General features: G+C 40.6%; 1 protein-coding gene and 1 pseudogene across 1 annotated transcript in view; both read left to right on the top strand.

The window, feature by feature from the left end:
- Positions 1-16,480, top strand: part of SUCLG2 (succinate-CoA ligase GDP-forming subunit beta) — a 259,766-nt gene that overhangs the window by 63,623 nt on the left and 179,663 nt on the right. The window lies entirely within an intron of this gene.
- Positions 5,624-7,044, top strand: LOC134390857 (exopolyphosphatase PRUNE1-like; annotated as a pseudogene).

Genomic DNA, 16,480 nt, shown 5'->3' with positions numbered 1-16,480 from the left:
ATTGATTTCTGTGAAGTAAATCTTCATTTTACCAGCATATCAGCTGCCCGTTATTTTGAATCTCTAGTCAGTAATGCAAAGGTGCTACTCTTGGTAATGGCCTAGGTGGTCCATCAGAGGTTGAAGCAGTGTCAGTTTTCTAGGAATAACAGTGGTGTCCTCACCAGATGGATGTTTTCTGTGATGTGATTTCATTGTGTTCCTGGCTGCTGTTGGTTCTTTGGCCCCTTTGGTTCTTTCCCAAACTCTGAGCCTGATTTTCCTGTCTTCCTGGTGGTTGCGTGAGCCTCCCAGTATCTTTTCTGCAATTTAGCTCATGCTTATTTAGGTTAAAGTTAATTTCTGTAGTTTGTTACTATGAACCCTGACTCATCCAGATAGAGAGCTTAACATAGGTGCTAAGACACAATACGTCCTTAATAAATATTATTGTTATTCAGGAAATTTTCACTTGTTAGTGTTCAGTTGCAAATACTCCTTAAAGGAGCACCCGAATTGAAATTAATGGTTTTTTTGTAAGTGTATTTATAAAGAGGATCCCGTTCAAGCCTTTAATAACATTTCCTATTGTATGTGGTTTTTTCCCCTCTCTTCTTCCTGAATCTGCAAATTTAAATGGGCTTCTCTGGTCCTCTCCTTAGAATTTCTGTGTGCTATAATACCTTTACCGTAATTGTCTTGTGGTGTTCACTGAATAGAAGCAGCAGGAGACCTGCAGAGTGAAGGGGAGATCAAGACAGGTTGTGGGCAGGTGGGCTTTATGGGAGGGTAGATGTAGATTTTTTTCAGTTTCCTTTGAAACTAGTAAGAACAGTGCTTTGAAAGTCAATGCCTCACCTTCAATTCTGGCAGTGTAATAAAGAATTAATTCTCAGTATGTTTTAACCAAGAAAAATAATCGTGGTTGCATTTAACCTTTGGGCCCTAACCATGTGTTTGGCATCGTCCTGAGCATCTCACAAGTATCATATCATGTAATCCTAATTTCAACTATAAGGAAAGGCTTTCCTTTAAGGACTGATTTCAGATATCACCAGATTTAGATGTGGCCATGATTGTGTATTCATGGTAACTAACATAATTTGACTTTCTCTCTTTTCAGATTGTCATTAATGGAGTTATGTATTAGCTTGTTTTTTAAAGTTATCTCGTTGTGAATGAACAAGGAAATTACCTAGGCACCGGGTCTCATTTTCCAGGACTTTCCAGCAAATTATTTTTTCCTGGGGTCTTTGAATCACTCCAGTGTATGGTTTGGTGATTCTCAATGCCAGAGGGTAGCTTATTGGCCTTTTTAAAGAAAACTTAAACACCGACAAATCTCTTCTGATTATCAGTATGCTCATTATTTTGATTTTGGAAAATACAGAAAAGCAGAAAGAAGTAAAAATTTCTGCTTATTGGCCAGCTGCCCCCCACCCCAAGTAAAAATCTCCAATCCCATTACCTAGGGGGATCCTGTGTTAATATTAACATATTTCTTACATTTTTCTCATTCATTCATTCATTCAGCAATGTTAATTAATATGTACTTATTTAAATAATATAACTGAGAGAGAATGAGTTTATAAATTTCGGAAAATACTAGCATACAGTTTCGTTTTAAATTTTTTGCTTTAAAATTCTATATTATAACATGAGCATTACCCAAATAATAACTTTTTTTCAATAATATTATTTTAATGGTTGTGTGATAATCTATAGATTGACTATATGTTGTTTCTTGTGATTTGGGGCAGATATTTTTTTCTGTATTGGCATAATAGGTAATGCTAGCTTCTGTAACACACACAAACTGCCCATTTCTCAGTAGCCTAATATAATAGTTATTTCTTATTCACAGAAAAGTCCACTTTAGGGACCCAGGCTCCTTTTATTGTTTCATTCTGCCGTCGTCAACACATGGCTCCCAGAGATGACCTAGGAAGTATGCCCATTTTAGCCACTCAGAAGGGGAAAAAACCATGAAGGATTGCATGTGGAGTTTTGTATGGACCAATCATTTCAGCTTACATTCTTTTGGCTAAAAGTCATCACATGGTCTCAGTTAGCTGCAAAGAAGGCTGGGAAATGTAGTTTTAATCTATGCTTAGGAAGAAGAAGAAATGAGTGGTGATCATGTAGTAGTTTCTTCCAAAGGTAGTGTTTAGAATCTTGGGAAAATTTGTCTCTTTGTTTTAATGCTTAGAATGAACATGGGCCATACAGTCAAAGCAGAGCTCTCATCCCAGCTCTACTTTGACTGATTATTACTCTAAGCCATAATTTACTTGACTATAAAACTGGGGATAGCAATACATACTTCAAGGAACGATTCATATTAAAAAAAGATGAACATAGCATATGCCTCATACAAATGAGACACTCACCAAGTTCCCTTCTTTCTTTCCTCCTTTTCTGGACTTAACTGAGCCAGTGTTTTGAGTCTTCATAAAAGGAATATAATAACAGCTATTAAAAACATCACAGAAGATAGAAAATAAAAATCTTAAGTTCTTTGGTAATAACACCTGAGTGTTAAAGTATATTTATTGTACAGCTTGTCAGATGACTTGATAATGAATATATTATTACTCATATACTGCTGGTTTATATTTTCTAGGGAGATGATGGTATAAGAAGTCAAAAGTTACATATTCTGAAAGAAAATGAAAATTGTACTTTCTTTACATTGCAACAAATTAAATATTACCTAAGGAATTATGCTTTTAAGATGCTCTGCTATTCCCCAAGGTGGTTGTTACAAGCGCTGGCAATGTTTAACAGATGTTCATAAATAGTACTAAGGCTCCAGATGAGTTTTCTAGAGTACTTACAAAAAAGTCAGGAAATGAATTGAGAAGGTTTAAAAGAATTATATTGCTTGATCTACCTTCGGATGAAAATCGGATGAGTAAACAAGCTGCCTCAATTATGTATTTTTTTTCTTTCATTCAGTATGGAACATGCTAAGGGATTTGGGAGTCTTTATTTCTCTCAAATTAAATGTGAGGCGAGTATTAGAATTTTATTTTTTTGTCTTCAGGCTTTTATTTGAGTGAATATTCTAGTCACTTCAGTATGGGGATAAGGAAACAGATGGGATGGGGATAACGGGAAAAATAACAGTGCTAAAAGTATTTGATATGCAAAAATCAAACTGTTCCCTGAGACTCAGGTGCTAGATGTAGCACTGAAAAACAACTTTACATAAATATTTTCTTTATAAATAACCTGTCCATTAACATCATAAACAGGAGAAAATCTAGATCCCTTCATGACACTCTTGCTCAGAAATCGTACTACTCGTCCTTGTTTGGATTCAGGTGAAACTTGCTGTGGTGTATACGACTGCAGTATACGACGCAGCCACAATCTGCCTTTCCTGCATTGTCCCCGCTTCGTGCTTGTTTCCCAGTGTGTGGCAATATCAGTTCCCTTCCTGCCTTTGTCCATGTTCTTTCCTACATGACCCACCTTTTAACACACCAGGCTTGAGTTCAAATCCTGCATCTGCTATACGCTAGCTGTGCAACCCTCAGCAAGTTCTTAACCTCTAGAATTTTCAGTTTCCCCATCTGTAAAACGGGCTTACTCACTTCCCAAGGGAGCCAAGAGAGTGAAATGAGGTCATGTGTGTGTCAGGTTTAGCAGAGGTGGACACCCTAAACTCTCAATAATGGGTGGCTGGGATCACTATTATTGTTATTAATACCCACTTGTCATGGCCCAGCTTATCTGTCACCTCTTCAATGATGCCTCCCGGGTGTTTAAGAAGGCAGGCTGTGGAGGAGGCTGCTTTCGTTTGAAGCCTAGTTCCAGCCCTTGTTAGCTGTATTTTAATTTCTTTAGGGCTTCATTTCCTCATCTGTAAAATATGAGATGTCAGTAGTATCTATCCATGGGTTTGGTGGGGGGGAGTGGCCTAGGTCTGGCTCATAGGAAGCATGGGTAGCTGATGTCATTCTATGATGGTAGGTGGTATGTTCCACAGCTCAGTGTGCACAGCGTGGTGCAGGGGCTGTAACATAACCTGCAGTATCTGTATTCCAGAAAGAGGAAGCGCAGTTCCTGTGATTAGTTGTAGGCTGCCCTTTCACATACTTACATATAAGAAATAGAGTATATGTGTTTCTGTGAATGAGGACGGGAGGTTTCAGGATTCATCTGGCATTTAAAGTTTTTACAGGTGTCATTAAGCATAGGTGACTATCCTTCTTGGGTTGCCTGGTATAGACTGGGATATATCTATTATTCCGGAAGATTATTAATAACAATTCCTGTCACCCTCAAAATTATCTCCATTTAACAATAAAATATATGGTCACCTTACTCAAAGGCTAACTTTAAGAATGACATTTTTATTCTCTTACCTGATAGTAGAAAAAAAGAAAAAAAAAAAGGGCGACTCCTTGGTGGCAACTGTCTTTAACAGGAAGCCTGTTTTGTAGGAAGGAGCATGGTAGCTTTAAATATTTTTACATTAAATCATGTAGCTTTTTATTTATTTATTTATTTATTTGGCAGCTGGCTGGTATGGGGATCCAAACCTGTGACGTTGGTGTTATAAGGCTGCACTCTAACAAACTGAGTAACTGGCCAGCCCCAAGTCATACATCTTTTAAATGAAGGGTAAATAGGAAAGGAAAGGGCCTTCCTGACAGGGATGGCTGCTAGGAGCAGGGTACAGAAGCAGATGAGTAGGACAAGGCTCGATTTGTTCCAGGGCCAAGACTGTTTTCCATGTATCTTTGCATTCCTGGTACCTTGAATATAGGCTGGGTTCCATAAGTGGTTACTGAATGGAAAAAATAAGAGATCAAACACACCAAGGAACCCTCCATCTAGGTTGAAAATTGCCAAGCAGGTCTTCCCTGAGGTACTCATGCAGTGGGATTCCTCTAATGCCATTGGGTTATGTTCTTAGGCTTGGTTTAAGGGAGAAGGTAAAAGAGGATGCAGTAGCCTTGTGGCTGATGGTGGGAAGTTGGGAAGTCGTGAAGGGAGACTTCAACTTGGCAGCGTTGCCTGCTGCCAGGATTTGGTCCAGGCTTCTTCTCAGGCCAGTTCTCCTGCCTAATGCCACACAACAGCCTTGGTCAAAATGTAGGGATGGTCCGGTCTGGTTTTGCCAGCAATGACTCTACTTAGACAAAGACAGCTTCACCTTCTGTCAGGTTCTCTGTGAGCTCTAGCAGGTCATGTTAACAAAAGTCCCTGGTTGTAGTGGCTTTTGTTCTGTTTACATTGACAAACTCTACTTCAGTTATAGGACCTTTGGTTGTATGCTCATTTCAGTTGAAAAGTGCTCCAAATATGTTTATTTGAGTGCCATTTTTATCACTGGAAAAAATTAATATTCTGTGGTATTAGGCAGCGGCTCTCTGTCCTTGCCAGTGTTGTGTTTGTTATGAGATAGGGCTATAAGGAAACCAAAGAAGGGCTTAAAATTGCCTACGATTTAAGTAAGCACTTCTCTATGGGACGTTAATTCATTTAACAGTTAACGAAGACCTGGAATGAGTCAGACACTGAGGTTGGTTGGGCACAAGGATCACTAAAAATGGTTGGTGCTTTCAAGGTGTTCACTGCCTAGTAGAGAGGCTGATGTATAAAGCCATAGAAATACAGGAATGATAAAGGCATGCCCTGGTGTTATGAGCACACAGACCCCTGTGTGAAAGGGGTCTATTCCATTGTCACCCATGGTGGGTGGTCAGGGAGGGCTTCCAAGAAGAGGTAAAAACTACATTTTCTTTCTGACTCATCATTAAATTGAATGCATTTAATGAATAGACTTTGTTCTGACCTTAGAATAGAAACCTTGGACTTAGTGAGCTGGGTAACCTTTTCTAGACAAGGGGTGATGGCTTACCTTTTGCTTCACCGTGGAGGAGCACTGTAGGGTTACAGAGCTGCTCTATGGGAGTCCCGACCTTTTAATGTTGTGCTGAGAAATGAAGCCTGTGACTTGGACTCCATGGTGTCAGCTCTTGCCTTGGCTTTTTACCTGGCAAAGACAACTGAGGTTGAGGAAGTCTTTGTGCCAGTTTTAAATATAAAACGTTCTGAGGTCCCTCTACAAGGTGACAACGTCTTCTTCCTTTAGAAGGTTCACATTCCAGAGACCATCTTGATTTTTCGGGATGAGATTGACCTCCATGCATTGCACCAGGCTGGCTGACTCACCCTTACCCTTGTAGAATGTCATATTTTCCCCCAAATTGGCGCAACCCTAGAGGAGGTGGTAGCGGAGATGGTAGACCATTGACCCATCGAGCAGAAACACTGCCCTCCCTGCCGTGTTTCAGTTGAGCTGGTGGGGTCCAGTGATACCCTGGTGACTGAGAGGATCCTGCAGGGGCACCAGAGATCTTGGACAGGCAAACTGCAGCCCTTCTGCATGGAACCATTTTCCTGGACTGTGTCAACATGGACCTTAAAATTGAAAGGCAACCCTAAAGGACAACAAATATATGGAGAAACTGGAGGCCCTCTTCCCAGATCTTTGCAAGAGAAATGAAATCTTTGATTCCCTGCAAAAGGCAAAGTTTGATATATCAGGATTGACCAACAAGCAGATGCTGAGAAAGGACCAGAAGACAAGGCACCAATGTGACCATTAGTGCAGTATATATGGATTTGGAGATCTGTGGAGTTCTGGAATACTCCTACTCTCCATCCCTGAAGCTGACCTCTGCCCCAAGCACCCTCCCTAACCTTCAAGCCTATCTTCAAGGCAACACCCAGGTCTCTCAAAGCAAACTTTTGCCTTCGACCCAGGAAGCCCTGCCAGCATATTTTGACTCCATGAAGATCCCTTCAGGGCAGCCTGAGATAGTAGGTGTGTCCAGGGAGCAGGTGGACAACGATTTGGTCAGGGCGAGTAACTCCCTGATTCCTGGACTGAGTCAAGATGGGAGGGCCCCTCCATTGCCCCCCACGCCCGTGAACAGCTTGGTGGGAGGGTGCCCTCTGGATCAGGGGCTACCTAAGCTCTCACCTGAGGCCTGTAGTCAGATCTCACTGTCACTGTCTACCACTGCCTCTGTGTCAAAGAGGTGACTGTTGGGAGGGGAGAGGATAGTAGGTGAGACTTCTTAACCCATTTCAAATGCATGTTTTGAGATGTTTGGAGATTTCAGCAATTGTCCTCATTGCTCCAGCTTCTGGTATATTGTTCTCATATAACTGGGAGGAGAAAAAAATGAAAGAAAGCAGCTGCTTTAAGAATGGCTTTCTACCTTTTCCCCCCAGTTTCTACCAATCAGACACATTTTATTATTTAATTTTATTATTTAAATCTTCACTGACTTTCCTCTATTTCGTTTGCGAGGGGTACAGTGTGGTACATCCATAGTCCCAGCAGAGTAGGACAAAAAGAATGTAGGCCCCCAAAAGTGCTCTCAGTGAGGATCTGGAACAGAACCAATATATGTCATGAACCATACATTCATTGATTGTCTCCATGTGTTAATTTATTCATTTTCTCATGCAGGTACTTATAGAGTACCTGCTTCAAGCTAGGTAGAAAGAGAGTGTGCTTCGGAAACTCTCATTCAGTTTTTAGCCTTCAACATGTTTCCAGCTGCATGGCTCTTCTTTCTGCCCCCAGAAAGCGTTTGATTCAGAGATGGCTGAATTTCTGTTCTGAGCCTGTTGTGACTGTTTTAGGCCTTGTTTGGGAAAGATTGGATGGCGTTATCTTCTGTCCTGATAAGGTGGCTTGGCTCTCTTTCTTTGGATCCCTCTGTCCCAGAGCCACAGAAACCGTGAAGAGATCCTGAAGGGCCCTTGTTCTTGAGAGTTCACGAGGCACCCAGGAAGGCTTTAAGACCTCACAGGCGCTCTGCCCAAAAGACAGCAGAACTGGAATGATGAGAGCCCTGGGTCTGTCCCCTGCCCTGGTGGGACTATCCATGTCTTGTTCATATCTTTTTCTTCTTGCTCACATTGGAAGGAAGTTTGGAGTTCTAATACTGACTGCCTTAAACTCTAGGTCTCACTTTCCCCATCTGTAAAACAAGGTGTGGACCAGATATTCACTTGTATTCTGAGATCTGCCTCTTGCTGCCATTCTTTCTCTCCTCTGCTTCTCTGTGTTTTTCTTTTGTTTTCCCTGGGAATGCCCAGGGTCATTGGATTGTCTGTATTTATGTGTGATTATACCAGGGGACTCAGCCTCATGTAGTATATACAGGGGTATGATTTATACTATCGTGAGCCAGCAAAGAGCTCCCTCCCACTGACTGGTTCTACATGTGTAGAGTCTCTCTTTTTTCTTCAGACCAACCTGATCCCCCTTTTCCTACCCCACAACTCTATTCCATGTAAGTTACCAGCAGTTTCCCTGAAGAGTGGGGTACGAGATGGTTTGGGCTTGACATCTTCTGTATGAGGGAGACAGTCTGCCTTCACTTTGAGGCTATCATGTCTGTAGCTATTTGGAAGGTAAAAATAGTGATGTGATCCCTGAGCCAAAGGAATTTATGTTTTGTGATGGGTACTTTATTTTGTTAAGGTATTAAATACTTTTTTCCTGTAAAAAAGAAAAGAAACCTTGGCTTTTTTCTTTCTTTCTGAGTCTCATGAAAATAACCTCTCAATATGATGGCAAGAAATTGGGAATACTAGCTTTGAACAGTGAATTTACAATTTTGATTGTTTTATTATTTGTGAATAACGCTTGTTATTTGTGTTGGGGGTAAAGGAGAGGGGAGTTGCAGAAGCATAGATGGTCGCCTTCCAAGATAGATCCTGTGGACAACCTCACAAGGAGTACTACTTTGAGTAAACCCCAAACCACTCCTGCCTTTGTGGGTCAGGAAACTTGTGGGTAGCTGCAGACTTCTTCAGACTGAGGATGTTGGCTACTTAAACAAACATGAGAATGACGTATACAATAATGTATATATACATCATTATCTATTTCACTTACAAGTGAAATGGTGATAGAGTTTGGATGTGTTGTCCCCACAAAACTCGTGGAAATCTGATCCCCAATGTGGCAGTATTGGGAGCTGTTTGAGTCATGGGGGTGGATCCCTCATGAATGGGTTAATGCTCTCCCTGGGGGAGGAGGGGTAGTGAGTGAGTTATCCCTCTGTTAGTTCCCATGAGAGCTGGTTGTTTATAAGACCCTAGCAGCTCCCCTCTCTCTCTCTCTCTTGCTTCCTCTCGCCATGTGATCCTGCTTGTACCCGCCGGCTGCCTGTTGCCTTCTACCATGAGTAGAAGCAGCCTGAGTCCGGCACCAGATGCAGCTGTCCCAGAATTGTGAGCCAAATAAACTTCTGTTCTTTATAAATTACCCAGCCTCAGGTATTCTGTTACAGCAACACAAAAACAGACTGATACAAATGGTTTTCTCATACTAGGATGTTCATATTGCCATCCTGATGTCTTAGAAGACAAATTCATCTTGTTTTACTTTTACACAATTTTTTTTCCCTTTTCAAGCAGAAGAACACATTTCAACAAAAGCTTAGGCTTTCATTCACTCATGCACTCATCAAATGTGTATTGGGTGCATGTGTTAGTGGTGAAAATACAGCGGCTAACATGTTTTGTGAACTCGGTGTATATTTAATCAATGCTGTTAAGTGCTTTGCCTGCTTTGTCTCATTGCATCCTCATGAGACCTTTCTTAGCTGCGCCATCATTCTTATTTCCAGATAAAATCTTAGAATCCTCTAAGAGCCCCCTAAGAGGTCCAGGCAAAGTGGAGCCTTTCAGAGTGACAGAAATGCAAAGCCAAGGGCCCTTGCTTTCAAGCCCAAAGTCAAGGGACCAGGGCCTTTAGTGTCTAGAGCCCTGCTCATGAAGTTGCTTGCCTTCACCCAGGTCCATTTCTTCACAGCCTCTTCCTACCTGAAGCTCAGTTCAAAGCACTCCAGGCTGGGCCGATTACCAAGGCCCTCCCTTCCTGCTTGAGGCCTGGCTGACATCCTGTGTTTTCCCCTCTTGAGTTGATTGACTAGTCAAAACTCTCAGGAGTCCTGGTGCCTCCCTGTCCCCTGCCAAGAATACTGCAAGCAGCACCCGTTAGCTGAATAAGAAACTCAGTCTGTTGTGTCTCACATTATAAAGGTATGTTCAATATAGAAACACATCTGCTATATTCAGTGCCTTTTAACTTCACAGAGTGTGGAGTTTAAAGGGGTCTTTTGCGAACATTGAACTACCTAAAGAAGGTGAATGGCTAAGATTTCCCATTTGGCTAATGGTATGGAAATGTAACTAACTATAGAGAATGATACATTCATTGTTTCTGTTTTAACTTATGTAGCTAGAGGCTTGCAATTTCATATCAGGCAAACAACTTTTTATTTCTTTTTTTCCCTTTGACCTAAGAATGGTGGAAAAACATTTTTTTCCTATGCTGTCACACCACAATCAGCACAGAAGACTTCTGTGACCCAGTGTGTATGGGGTTTTCCCCACACACCAAGCAAACAAATCAGTTCTGCAGCGGACAACAGCTGGGTATCCTCTAATTCAATTCAGTTTTGAGACTATCTACCTGGTGATAGCGACAGATCCCACAAGTTGAGGGCTCAGACCCACAAGAGTGAATCCCACTTCTGATGCTGATCGCAGGCACCAGTTGTTTCACTTGTGCTTCTGACCTACCGGCTGTAAACCAGAGTTCCCACCATCCCCTCCTTGCGTTTGATTAACTTGCTAGAATGGCTCACAGAAGTAAGGAAACACTTATGTTTACCAGTTTATTATAAAGGACGTTACAAAGGATACAGATGAAGAGGTGCATAAAGGACAAGGAGCTTCCTTGCCCTTCCCAGGAAACCCCACGTGTTCGGCTATCCTGAAGCTCTCCAAACCCAGTCCTTTTTGGGTTTTTATACCTTCATTACATAGGTCTGATTGATTAAATCATTGGCCATTGGTGGTCAACTTAACCTTCAGCCTCCACCTTCCCTCCCCTGATGCTGGGGTGTGGAGCTGAAAGTCCCAACCCTCTAATTTTTGCCTCAGTCTTTCCAGTGACCAGCCCCCACCCTGAAGCTACCCAGGGGCTTCTAGCAACCAGTAACCCATTAACAAAAAAGCCACTTATCACTTTGGAAATTTCAAGGATTTTAGGAGTTCTATACCAGGAAACAGGGATGTAGACTAAGTATATATTTCACAATATCACATAAGCAAAGTTTTTTTGGGGGGGGGGCAGGGGGTTGGGGAGGTGGTTATTGTTGGAATATGGTACTGAGATATTGTTTTATTTGGAAAGACTGATAAAGTCTCTGTTTTATATAAAATTATGGCTAGTTAATTTTTTAAATTAAATCTCCTTTGAACTTTTCATTTAAAACTGTGTCAGTGATAAGTAAAAGTCATTTATAGCTTTATTATCTTATCAGTTTTCACTTTCTGTTTTCAATAATATGAGTATTTTACACTTTAGACCTGGAGGGTACCAGGTTAAGAGATTTTCTGAACCATTGGGCCCATGCAATTGATATCCAGTAACTTATTCAGAAAATATTTGGAATATTTGAGTTTGGTGAGAATATAGAGTATAAACATAGCAAATAATTTACAAACTGTGAGAAATGCTGTGACGGAAATGTACAAGTTCTATGATAAAAATCATGGAGGGTTTAGGATAGTCAAGGAAGGCTTCTCTGAGGAGGTGTTTTTAAGCCGACACATAAGAATGAAAATGAGCCAGTCATGGGAAGAACTGGGAGAAATGTGTTGTAGGCAGAGATGACAGGAGGGGAGATCCTGAATTGGAAATAGCTTTATTAATTTGAGAAACAAAAATGAGATCAATGAGACTGAAGTTTAGAAAAGGGCTGAGGTCTGAGAGATAAGATGAGAGCACAGATCATGTATGGCTTTGTGCCTGGGTAGGTATTTGAGCTTTTATTCTAAGTGAAACGGGGAGCTAACAAGAGGTTTTGATAGAACACCTATCATTAGGTATAGCCTCAACAGTGCTAGATAACAAACCGTCCCAAAACTCAGGTAGTCATTTGTTCTTGCTCAGTTGTCTGCATATTGATCAAAGCAGGCCTTGCTGGACTTAGCTGCAAGCTGCTGTTTGGGTCCAGGTCTACTCCATGTGCTTCTTACCCTCCTTAGACCAGTGGGCTAGCCAGGGCATATTCTTCTCAGAGAAACAGCCAAAATGCAAGAGAGTAAGCCCAATTGCAACCATGTTTCAAGCATCATTTTGCATCACTTCTGCTAACATCCCATTGTTGGAGTCCTAAAGTCAAGGGACCAGGGTCTCTATTGGGAGGAACTCTAAGGTCACACGGCAAAGGCTGTGTATCCAGGGAGAGGTGAAGAATTGTGGCCAGTGATTGATTCGATTACAAGCAGTGACCTGACCTTATCTATCTTTTAAAAAGTTCACCATAGACTAGGGTGACCAAATGTCTTGGATTGCTCAAGAATGAGGAGTTTCCTGGGACATGAGACTTTCAGTGTTAAAACTGAGGAAGTCCTAGGCAAAACAAGATGAGTATGCTACCCTATTATGGACTGTCCTGTGGTGAATGGATTAATGGTGCTGCAGGAGAAGCGGGGAAGAGGTAGGCTGTTGCTGTGGTCATCCAAGTGAGAGAAGATGGTGGTTTGGCTGATGAGGTTATACAGGAGATGGAGAGGAGTGTACATTTTGGAGATGTATTTTGGGAGATAGAGCTCTTGGGACTTGGTGGTATTTGGGATGTGGTAGATGAAGAAAGATGTTGAGGATGTAGACCAATTGAAAATGCTATTTGCTAGAGTATGATGATATGAATAATCTATAGAGTAGAATAGTTCTAATTATTATTGCAAGAATACGATAATAAACCACTATGCAAATAATATTATTTATTATAGACACACAGTGTGATCTTTCTTTCTCTTCAAAACGGTTCCAAAGAAATTGGTGGAATAAATGTGGAGGTTGCTGTATGTAGACCCGACCTATAGTAATGTAAACAAATTGTATCAGAAAAATGAATGTCACTAACAAAGGAAATTTTCCTAATGGCCTACACTGGCTACCCCAGCTCATTCTAGTAGTTTGCTTCTATAGTGAGTAAGGAAGCCATGGATATTGGAAAATGGGTATATTTTCTTCATTATAATTTGCTGGGAGGACTTACATTTTACATTTACATCATGATGAAATGTCTTGGGTGACAGTGTACCTGATGTTATGGAAAGAATATTTGAATATGATTCAGAAGGTCTGGATTTTAGCTGTGGCTTTGATATTCAGTAATTTTTTTTCCTTTTTGGGTGGATGAGGGCTACATATAATTATGATTAGGTATTGCTAGTTCCTTTTTTCTCTTGTCTAGTCAGTGTCTTGCATAGCAAGGAGGACCTGTTCCTCAGACCATTTGGGTTGAATTAATATTGAATTAATGCCTGTTCATATGTGGGCAATGTCACTGAATGGTTTTGTACCCTTGAATAACTTGCTTGGCATATTTGGGCTCAGTTTCTTCCTCTGTGAACTGGGATTAATGATTTAGAGATATTGTGAGAAGGTATGATATGAGAGATCGTATTTGAAGCTACTCTATGGGGTCTTATCAATAAAATCCTTTTCCATCTCTACCAGTACAATGAATTTCAAGGCCAGGATGTATGTTGACTTGATTTTTGTCATCCATGTGCCTTGTACTCTTGTATGTGGTATATAAATACATGTTTTTGGAAGGCATGGCTGATAAAGTGTCAGGTTTCTAACAGTTCTTAGGTCTGCTGCTTACTTCTCTGGACTGGTGGCTGCCTCTATAAAGCCAGCTTTCCTGGGTTCTAAACCCATTTCTTCTAATTTTCTAGCATAAGCTCTTGGGCAAGTTACTTAATTTTTCTATGCCATCGTTTCCCCATCTGCAAAAGGAACTGATGGTATTTCTTGCATCAGAGTTGCTGTGAGTGTCTTCATTATGTTAATTGTAATAACTTATTGTGCCAAGTTAACACAATTAGATCAGTGTATGGAAATCAATCAATAAATAAGAAAGTCTCAATGAATGTTAGCTGCTTTATTATCAATACTGTTATTATTTACAGGTAGATTTCCTGCTGCATTTACTTGATTTGTAGACCTGACAGACAGAGTGGAACTATTTAGTTATGTAGAAAATTGGAAGGTCTATGTTGTGATGAAATCTAAAGGGTAATTTGGTATAGATTTCCATTATTTATTTTTTGGTGATTTGTAATTTTTCTACAGTGATTAATGTGCTCCATTTGATAAACTTAATGCATTGTGAAAAAGGGTTTTGGTCATCTAAAATACAGTCTTTTTGAATCTCAGTCCATTGAAATCTTGTTTTGTTTTTCCTTGTCCTGCATTAGCCAGTCTGTTTTATCTGTTGTTGCACCCTGGCCAGCTTGCCTCTCTGCTCTTAAGTTTTTGAGTTTCTCTTTTTTTGTCCTAGCTTTCTTGTATGTTCTGTTTGTGCTCTTGATTTATTAAATCTCTGAGATCATCCTTTCTCTGGGATGAGAGGATAGGCCTCTGAACAGACAGCCTGGGAGATCTAAAACATTCCCAGGGGCATACTTCTTGTTTAGTTTATTCTGGCAACTGATTAGAGATCAATAAATGCACGGCACTGGTGTATATTATTAACTTTTCCTGGAAAACAGGTCTGAATTCAATGGGCTAAATCATAGAAGAGGCATTTTTCAGTTGGCATATCTCTGAATTTATAAATAATTCCAGAAGGCTTTTTTGTTTTTGTTTTTGTTTTGTTAAGAAAGTTCTCTCTCTTTTAATGCCTAAAGTCTTGGGCAGTTGGGTATCTTTTTCTTCTGGAAGGATGTGAAACTTTGTAGGATAGAAAAATAATCTTAAGAATACTTAACACCGAAAAAAAAGCAATGAAAAGCCAAAACCTCATGTAGCTCAAAAATTTCTCAAAAGCTACAGTCACTTTGAGATTGGCAATGGAAATTGTCATGGTCATCACTTGGTGAAATACATAGGGAGGTATGTGGGAAAAAACATAATAGAATTATGTTCTATTTTTAAATTATGCTTTTTATTGATTTTTGTGTATTTTCTCATTTGTTCTTCACATTATATGGGGTGTTGACAGGACAGGAATTATTTATCTTTCTCAAATAAGGAACCAGACTCTCTTAGCTTAAGGAACTTGATCAAGGTCTCACAGTAACAGATAGGCCAATCCCTAACATGTCTAGGGCCAGGGACAAGAGCACAAATAGAGACCCACATACCATATGTTCAAAATATAAACTTTTATAAATGCATATATAAATCAAGCTAACAGTCCATCAAATAAACTAAAATATATGCCGAATAGAATAAAATACCTTACCTTGACAAACATACCTTCACAGCAACCTGGAAGACCCAGTTTGAATTTTGCATTCCTGGACTTTGTGGAATTCTGTGCAAGAACATGCATCATAGGGATTACCAGCCCCTAGCCTGTGTTTCCTCTTTTTATCCCCAGCTCCATCCTGTATTATAAGGTACCTCATGCATGTGTGTTCAGATCCTCCACCTTTTTTGCAAATAGCTTCCCCTTAAGCCTAGGAGTGTACTTCCTTGAAAAGAGGCCCACACTGGATCATTTGGGCAGACTTCTAGGGGAAAGTGCATGATGTGATATACAGGCTCTGAGCAGTCTCCTTGGCCTTGAGGACTTCTTACCCCATCCCATGATTAAGTCTGATTATGAGGCCAGTAGTGGAGTATCCAAGATACAATGATTTATTTATTTATTTTATCTTCCTCTTGATGGCTGGCTGGCAAGGGGTTCTGACCCTATGACCTTGGTGTTACAAGGCTGCACTCTAACCAACTGAGCTAACTGGCCAGGCCAAGATACAAGGATTCAAATGGATTGTTTGGATTGTTTGACCACTTTAACCACATTATTAGACAGTCTAGTGGAAAACAGTTTGTTCCTTCATTCAGTATGCATTTATTATGTGTAGGTACCTGGTGCTGGAGATGTAACTAGAATAAGTTCTCTCTTGGGAGGGGCTTTGAATTCTATTGGGAGGAGACAGAAGATGGACATGTGAACGGTTACAGAATAATGTTCTCAGGTGAGCAATGTTATGACAGAAATAAAAGAGGTTAGCGAGATAGTAATGGAAGGGTTGGGGTGGGACTGATGGTCAGAGAAGGCTTCTCTATGGAAATGACACTGTGATGTTAGATGGGAATGCTGAACAGCTACAAGAAGATCAGAGGGAAGAGTGTTCCAAGCAGATGTAATACATGGGTAATGGCTTGGTGGCTTCAGGGGGCAGAAAGGTGATCATGGAGGCTGGAGTGAAGTTGGTCAGGGTGTGGAAGGTGATGGGGTTGGAGTGACAGATAAGGTCTAGGAGGTCACTGGGGCCTTGTAGGACCTGTAAGGGATCTGAGTTTTGTTTCAGTGGGATCCAAAATTTTAAACAGGGAAGTGATAGTAAAACTTCTGATGGGAATTCACAACTTAACAGTTAACTCAAAGTGACCTGTCCACATTTTAATTATTTT

Source organism: Cynocephalus volans, chromosome 11, assembly GCF_027409185.1.
Source record: "Cynocephalus volans isolate mCynVol1 chromosome 11, mCynVol1.pri, whole genome shotgun sequence".
NCBI classification, from domain to species: Eukaryota; Metazoa; Chordata; class Mammalia; order Dermoptera; family Cynocephalidae; genus Cynocephalus; species Cynocephalus volans.
This window is presented reverse-complemented; position numbering and strand designations above follow the sequence as displayed.